Source organism: Schistocerca americana, chromosome 3 (assembly GCF_021461395.2).
Source record: "Schistocerca americana isolate TAMUIC-IGC-003095 chromosome 3, iqSchAmer2.1, whole genome shotgun sequence".
Classification (NCBI taxonomy): Eukaryota; Metazoa; Arthropoda; class Insecta; order Orthoptera; family Acrididae; genus Schistocerca; species Schistocerca americana.
This window is the reverse complement of record NC_060121.1, coordinates 303,156,919-303,165,606: the sequence shown is the minus strand read 5'-3', so window position 1 is coordinate 303,165,606 and position 8,688 is coordinate 303,156,919. Positions and strand designations below refer to the sequence as shown.

The 8,688-nt window shown below is 37.5% G+C and overlaps 1 long non-coding RNA gene across 1 annotated transcript; it reads left to right on the top strand.

Annotated features, from left to right (window-relative positions):
- The first annotated feature begins 236 nt into the window (after nt 1-236).
- Nucleotides 237-5,934, top strand: LOC124605818. The gene is made up of 3 exons (XR_006978681.1): nt 237-485; nt 605-728; nt 3,201-5,934. It is a non-coding gene; the product is annotated as an uncharacterized LOC124605818 (long non-coding RNA).
- Nucleotides 5,935-8,688: the final 2,754 nt, after the last annotated feature.

Here is an 8,688-nt window from a genome sequence, read left to right as displayed (position 1 = left end):
ATTAGTCTCCCAAATGCTGAACACATAATTAGAGACAAGCAAACGAAAAACAACGCACAGGACACAAACACAGTACAATACACGATTTAAACGCAAGGAACGCAAAACACATTTAAACGAATGGCGCAGAGCACAGCGCTACCCTGTCACAATCTCTCGAAAGTTCACAAAAGTCGAATAGTCGATATACGGTTTCTATCGTTTTCGATGTAGCGTGTATACGTCATAAAGACGTCACATCGTATCCAAGTCGGGTGAACTTAGCATCCTCGAAGCGTGTGGTTGATTGGTGTTTTGTTGTGGAGCGAAGGATATTTGTTGTTCATTATTTTTTTTAAAAAATTGGTGACGTAGTGACACGCTCTGTAGAATGATACGGATTCGAGGACCAGAGGAATTAACTGCAGAAGAAAAGAAGAAAGCGAAAGAAGGAGTAATAGGGAACATTACAACGTTTTTCCTTTTAATTGCATTAATCAGAGCAGGTGAGTTGTATAGTGTGTTGTTCTTTCCGTCTCTGAAAAACACTGTGATGACAGTAAACTAAGTTGTGTGACATCAAATTCGGGTGCAGCTAGTTGTACATGTTTTTATTCATTTGCAGTTCCATACGCACTGAAACAGTTTTGATGACTGGAAAATCATGAGGAAACTGTGTTTAAAAACATGTGTCCTGTCGAACAATCCACGCCTTTTGTGGTGTGGAAACTTTTGTAAAATTTTTGTAGGTAAGTGCCCTCACTTCGCTTGAAGCACAAAATTTTGTAATCAGCGTTTATTGTGTGTAATTATGTTGGCAAAGAAAGACAACCTGTACCTTGTACTTTAAGCTACACCGGATACTGAAGAGCTTTCCATACGCATACGAGAGAGAATTTCATTGCATATTAGTCATGTAAGGATAACAGCATTCTGGTTCTATTTACCTACTGTGCACAGTTCTGGTTTTTCACTGTGTATGTTGACATATTTGCTTGATTTATGTAGAGATTTCAGTTTCAGATATTTCAGGTTTAGACCGCCTCATCTAGATGAGAATAAGGCAACAGAAATATGTAGTCTTTTATAATCTGAATGTTAAGATGGTTTTGTTGAAATTTAGTGTTTGTGTGGTTACAGCTGTACCAAACCAACACATGCTTGGTGGACAGGTCTGTGTACTGTTACAACATTGTCTTTTGACTACTAAAGAAATTTAGTGATTGACAATAATTTGCTATATGATTGCTCAGGGCTATAAAGAATTATGACACCAAAATAATCATAAATGCAAGTTTAGTGTACAGAACAGCCCAAACACTGGCATGTAGAAGACATGATTGGTAACAGAAAACAAATTAAAAGTCTAGGACAGTGGAAGTAGGCCTAATAGTATAGGCTAAGTCCTGCATATATAACAAAAAAAAATTTAAGTCATATTGTTCCATCACTATAATACCTGCATACTGTGGAGGAAAATCTTTTCATCTTGTATTATGTGCAGTTTGTAGTCGTGTGTGTGTGTGTGTGTGTGTGTGTGTGTGTGTGTGTGTGTGTGAAAGAGAGAGAGAGAGAACCTGAAAGCTAGCAAATTTTCTTGCTTTTTGTGTTTGGCTGTCGATGACTCAGTGCTGCTGCTTTCTTGTGAGTTGTCTCCTTTAATTTAAAACTATGTCAATAGAAAAACTGCTTGGTAATTCAGAAAACTTATATGTTGGAAAAATCCTGTACCAATATGTTGGAGCATATTATGTACATATATCACACAACTCTTGAAAAATGCAAGGGAGTCCACTAAGTAACTTTTGTTAAATTTGGTTTGATTTGATTTTTTATTTGGACCTGTTGATTACATATTGTACAAAGGGTGTACTAGTAATAAAGGACAAGTCGAGTGAAATAATACAAAATTATGTGAGCGTTTTATATGTCATACAAATAGTCATTATCTGTGAATGATGGATTTCAGACAACCAGCATTTTACATTTTTAAAGTGAATGCTTAAAATTAGCAGAATGAATGGAAGTGCATATTTTTATCCTAGTGCCACACACAGGCTAAATAATGAAGTTTACATTTTGTCATTGTGATTTAAATTAAAATACAATTTTTTTTATCTCCATCACATAAGTAAGTTAAAGTGAATACTTAATTGTGTAAAATAAATGGTACATATTTATCTATGATATAAATAAATTTACATTTTATCACTATGATTTGTTAGAATACACAATTTTGTCTTCATAACACAAGTAAAGATTTCTTTCCTCTATATTTATTCAAAAGGATGTCTAATTACTCTAGGAATTCAGTTTGTTCTGAGGAATGTGTTCATTTTCCTTTTGAATAACTGCATTAATTTTTTTGTACTTATGGAAAGCTTGTTGTATATTTTTATTCCTGCCTGTTACTCCCCTATGGACTTTTGTGAGAGTTGCAGAGCCCTGGTGGAAATTTTTCCAGTCTTGTGTTATGCTTGTGAATGTCAGTTTTTCTGGAATAATTCCTTGTTGCTGGCTGTAAACATTATCAGTGAGTATATGTATTGATTTCTAACAGTAAACATCCTGAGAGTCTTCGAGAGGCCTGTACAGGACGTTCTGTTAGAGACGTCACATATAAACCTCATTACTCATTTTTGTAGTTTGAAGATTATTTCAACCCCTGTAGCATTTCTCAGAAGAGAATACCATAGAAGAGTAAGGAATGGAAATAGACAAAATATGACAAAAGCGATATTTCTTCGACATGGTGAAAAATAGCACTCAGGGCAAAACACACTGTGCCAAGTTTATTGACCAGCTGATCAATTTGCTTTGTCCATCTTAGCTGCGTATCTATTTGGATGCCTAGAAATTCTGTATGTTTGGTTTCATAAAGTTTTTGGCTGTTGATCTCCACTTCATAAACTTGAAATTTTTTATTTGCTGTCTGAAACTGTATGTTAGCCTAACTCTAAAGTTCCCAAAAACTATTTTCTGTGAACCACTTGTGTACTTCTGCCCACACATACACAGAATACTATAGACAGGAAGTGTGATATGTATTGAAACAGCTTTCATAGATGGAAGTACTTTTGGACTAGTTCATTAGAGCTACAGTTATTAGGTATTATTAACTCAGGTTGAGTGAGATTGTATATCCTACATAAATTTGATTTTTCTACTGCTGTACAAAATTTTCATTTGTTTTCACTAATGCATAACTTATTGTTTTTCAGGTATTGTTAAGCAGCCAGTCAGTCAATGAACATAGCAAAAACTGATGTCGATAGAGGAAATCATTTTAACAGTTATAAGCAGAAAAAAAAATTATCTCCAAGTTCCTTAAATTTGTTTTATTAAGGAACAGCGAAAAAAACATTATTTTGCATTGTGTTTGTTTAATGAACATGTAAAACATTAAGAGTATATTTTGCTACTAAACTGCTGGACAGAAACTTGTTATTCAAGTTACTAGCATTACAGTTGGTCAGTCATACATGGAAAACTTCATAAATAATAGAATGAATGTTGCTTGTGTATTACCCAAATGTTTGAATATATGAGCCATCTGGAGTTCTTAGTTTACACTGTGATGCACACATTAACTTCAGTCTCTTGTGGAACTGAATATATTATTTGCTTGTGATGTACAAACCACTCCAGCCACCTCCTCCTCTTCCCAAAAAAAAGGTTCTCTCTTTGTATTCTAGTTTTGTACAGACTGGAATGGCAGTAGTAACTCCACTGACAGAGGTGGCACAGTGATTAGCTTACTAGACTCTCATTCGGGAGGATGACCATTCAAACCCGCGTCTGGCCATCCTGATTTCAGTAAACCATTTCGGCCAGATACCAGGATAGTTCCTTTGAAAGAGCATGGCTGACTTTGTTCCCTAATCCTATGGGACCGATGATCTTGCTGTTTGGTCACCTCCCCCAAATCAGCCAGTAATTAAATCAATCAATCAACCAACCAAGTATCTGTATTTTTGGCTTTGTATTGTTTTGTAAATCAGTTGATGTGCTGTGCTATACATAAGTATAAAAGATTTATTTAGCATGTGGCTACAAGTATATGAGATCATACACAGTATAAAAGCAAGTGTGCACTACCAGTGCTTAACTCACTTCACTCACACCATGTAACTGTTCTTCCTTTGATAGTCTCACTTCAGTAACTTGTTTCCATGCACACAAAAATGATTTTATATTGTCAGCTACTTTACTACGTATTCCCTCACAGTTAAGTTGATGGTTGTGACACATGAAATATCCTTGAAAAGTCAACAAACTAGTCTAAATTAGTGGAATCTTACCTGTAAGGTCTGAAGTTGCAACCGCGTCATAGTAGGTACTGACTTAAGCCATCCACCAGTGCTCTGCTCTTCCTGGTAGTAGAAAATTATTGTAAAGCCTCATGTCTCCTACAAAAATTACTTAAAAATTCTGAAATTAATGTGTGGTGTAAGATCCTTTGTCTATCAGTAACTCAATTATTTGTTTTTGATTTCAAATTGTCCAAGAGTTTTTTCTTAAAATAGATGAAATTTTTGTGCCCAGAAAAGTTCCTTGCTCGAAAACTGGCAGGCACTAAGCTTTTCACAGTGGAAGTGGCAAGACAGTGGGATCTGACAATATTGGCCTCCTATCAATGTATTGGTAATGGGAACAATCCAGTCCACTTGCTATCAGATGCTGACTATACTACCTGACAAAAAAGTAAAGCAACCAGAAGACATTGTTAATGTTATTGTAACTTTGTACACATACTTGCTGTTGCAGGTATTTAAATGATTGGAGTTACATTCCTTTGTGTCAGGTGGAATGGCCGTTAGTGTTGTTACGAAGCCTGGTAGGATGTATAAGGGGCAGAGACAGCATCAGATGTTGACGATTACTCTGAATGACACAGAAATGCTGCACACTCGCCTGAGGCAGTGTTGTGAGCACTTAGCAGTTTGAAAGGATCCCATTGGGGATCTCAGTTTGGCCGGCTGATCAAATTGAGCAATATCTATATTTGTTAGGCGTTCTGATGTCACAAGGACCCAGTGTGGGACTGCATGGGAAAGTGAGGGCAGGCATACCTGTCAAGGTCATGCTTGACCAGATCTGACCACCATCACAAGGGACAACTGCTGTATTCTGCACTGAGCACATAGCAGTCTATTCACAGCTGTGACTGTAATTCAAGAACAAGTAATGGGCACTCTGCAACATTGTGTTATCCCACACCATTGGTTGGTGATGAGCAGTATCTGGATTAGGAAATTACTGTCGCAAGCATAGGCTGCTGTTAATGCTATGACACAAGGAGCTGAGTGACCAGGAAACGTGGACTTCTGATGAATTGTATCACCTTAAGTTCAGCGATGACTTACAGTTCTGCACTAGCGCGGGGGTCCATTAATGGCAACATGTGGGTAGGTTGTGTTCTTCCAATATTTTGGAGAGGCACAGTCTTGTTACTTCTAGTGTCATTGTGTGGGGAGCCACTGAGTGTGACTTAATAAAGTTATGGCTTGTAGTGATTAAGGGAATTTTGACAGCACAATGGTATGTCGTGGACATCCTGCATCCCCTCATAGAACAGTATAGTGGGGCTAGTTTTCAACAGGGCAGTGCTTGACAACACAGTTTGTGTGTGTGTGTGTGTGTGTGTGTGTGTGTGTGAGAGAGTGAGATATTGAGGTTCTTTACATAGCCAGTAAGAAGAATGAGAGAAACCAGCTTCAGCGTCAGCTCCATCCTGGTGCCAGTGTCCAGGAGATCAAGGACTAGTTACAACAGTTGTGGGCCAGTGTGCCTCAGCAGTGGATACAATGGCTTTGACACATTTCCCCACCAAATTGGTGCTTACACCCAGACCACAAGGAGTTCCATGTCATAGTCATAAGAGGGATCATACTGCCAAATTCTTGTAAATGTAACTCAGTTTTGAAATTAAAAAATATCGCATATCCTTTCAACTGTGAACTTCTATTTTGTTTCCTCTTCCGCTTTTGGACCCTTCACTTTTTTTGTCAGGTAGTGTAATTGAAACAGGACTGCAATCGTGTACAGTAATTCTCTTATGTAACCCACAATGTTCACTTGCTGTGTATCATTCAAGTTTTTGTGTCTGTGAATATGACAATTCTACTAACAGTTTTGAGGGTATGTTTACTCTTACCATATTGTGATGCAACCAAGAAGCTTTATGTTGGCAATGACTGACAATTGAAAACTGGTGTAGCCAATAAATAAAAATTGTGATGTAAACTTCATAGTTAAAATTTATAATCACATGGTTGTTCGCAGCCAATAACATGGCAAATGTATTGTTCAGCTCAAGTTGGTACCTTTTTTTAGATGTCATCTCACATTTCTCTGATGTCTCTGTAAACATTCTTACACATTTCAGGCCCACAAACTTCCAGCACTACCTCGACTTTGTCTGCTGATACCCCTTCCACACCAAATCTCCTCTACTGTACAGACATGGCATCTGCAAAATCAATCACCTGTAGAATGAACAGCCACCAAATATAAAGCCTTGTAAAGATCTTTTCTGAGGAACACAACCCCATAAAGCTTGTCCACAAACTGTTCTTCCATACCGTACTCTCAATGGGCAAGTCCTACAGCCTGCACACAAATATATATGTGGAACAATCTCAAGAATGAAGCGAAGTGGATTACTTACTATTATCGTACCAGTAAAAAAAAGATATGTAAGGAGGCTGCCCTTGTTCAGTGATCTTATTCGCAATGCAACTAAACCGTTGCTGGTAAGATTTCAGATATGCTTACAAGAACTGGAAATATTCAGTACAAATACAGTTTGCCACGTGTACACCAATGATATGATTGTCATTATAAACTCCAGTGAGGTGATTGCCGCAGTACTGAAAATACGCTAAGGCTAATGGAACAAGTATTAACATAAAAAAGGATAAGCTAGTACTTCTAGGTTGTGCTGACTACAAGGACCCACACTGGTCAGAGATGACATCAAAATGAATTTAATGGTTACATTACTGCACATTATAATAGGTAAACATCAAATACTTGTACTGAATTGGACTAGGGAGAAACTAGCTATGTTAAATAGAATCTATGTGCTAAAACCAGAGTGGAAGCTATATCCAAACATGAAAAATAATAGCTGCAGCTGGCTAGCTGGGCACTACATGTACTGCATAATTACCAGCAAAACTCTCCAACACTGATAGACACATTCAGCTATCTTATGGACAGGCCCAAAATATAAAATGTGGTTTCAGAATTACCTCTGTTGTTTTATTACCACACGAAGGAGAATTAAGTTCAGGATACAAAGAAAAAAATATGATCAGAAAGGAGACTTATCCAACTTCTCCACTCCCCGTCTCCCAACCCTCCTTCAGTTGTATGAATGCTAGACTTGCATGCAGGAGAAATGGGAGTCACTTCTCCTGATCATCCAAATTTAGATGTTCTGTTGTTGCTCTAAATCCTTCAAGGCAAGTGTGGAAATGGTTATTTTGAAAATAATTTCCTTCTGTGCTTGGAGCTTTTATTCTGTCTCGAATGCCCTCATTTTGAGTAGAATACTAACCGTAATATTTTCTTCTGTTCTTGTAAATGGCTCAGCTGAATAACATTCTCCACTTGCACTTTTAAAAAAATTTTCACTGAGTTCTGAAATAAGCAGCCCTTTCCAAAATCTACCCTAATCCTCCAAAAATGATTTTCAACTGCCTGCCCGTCTTATACATCAGCTTCACTGTATTACTGCTTGTGTGGGCATTGGCACAAACCAACTGCTTATCCATATGAATGATGACTATCAAAGTGTTACAAGGGCACTCTTTGGCCACATAGTATAGCCCATACTGCTCAGATTCCTTTCAAGTCATGCCCTCCTTTTCCCTTTCTCCCCATATGACTAAATTATCTGAATTGCACAGACGGGAACAATCCCTTCATACATCCTTTGGTGCTGCAATCCTAGTTTGCTCTACCAGTCCCTGTGCTATGTCTACCCTTGGTTTCATCACACTTGCTGTCACATACACCCTTCATATTTATCTCTGCTTGTCACTTTTAGTCAAGTTACCTTGTACTCACCTGTACTCTGCTCTATGAAGTCCTACTATTCTATGTTGTCACTGCCTCACCCCTCCCCATTCGCTGACAAACGACTTTTATGGAAGAATCTTATTACTGTAAACAAGCTGTGGTCTAAATGTAGTATAAGCTGCTGTCAAAGCATTCCAAGAATTAAAAATTACAACATACTTAGAAAGTTTATTATTCTGCTTACAGGAAAATGTGTGTGCTTTGTGTGGACTAGAACTTTTTGTGGCATTTCATTGGCTTGTGTGTTAAATATCTCAAATGTATTTGTTTATTGTAGGTGATGAGAGTGCTTATAGAGGGTAGTGTCATATTTGTGTTAGTTGATGAAAATGATCATAGGGGTATCAAACAAAATTTGTGACTGGACTAAGGATTTCATGGTAGGGAGGGCACAGTATATCTTTAGCAAAGTAATCCACAGATGTAGAAGTAACTCAGGGATGTGTATGAAGACTCTTACTGTCGATGTTCAATATTAATGGGGACATCAGGTGATGCAGTTATCTATGGTGAAGTACAATCTGAAAAAAAGCTTCAGAAATGTTCACTGGGATTTAAAAGTGGTGCAAAGATAAGGAAACTAATTTAAATGCTGAGAAATGTAAAATTTTGCACTTCACA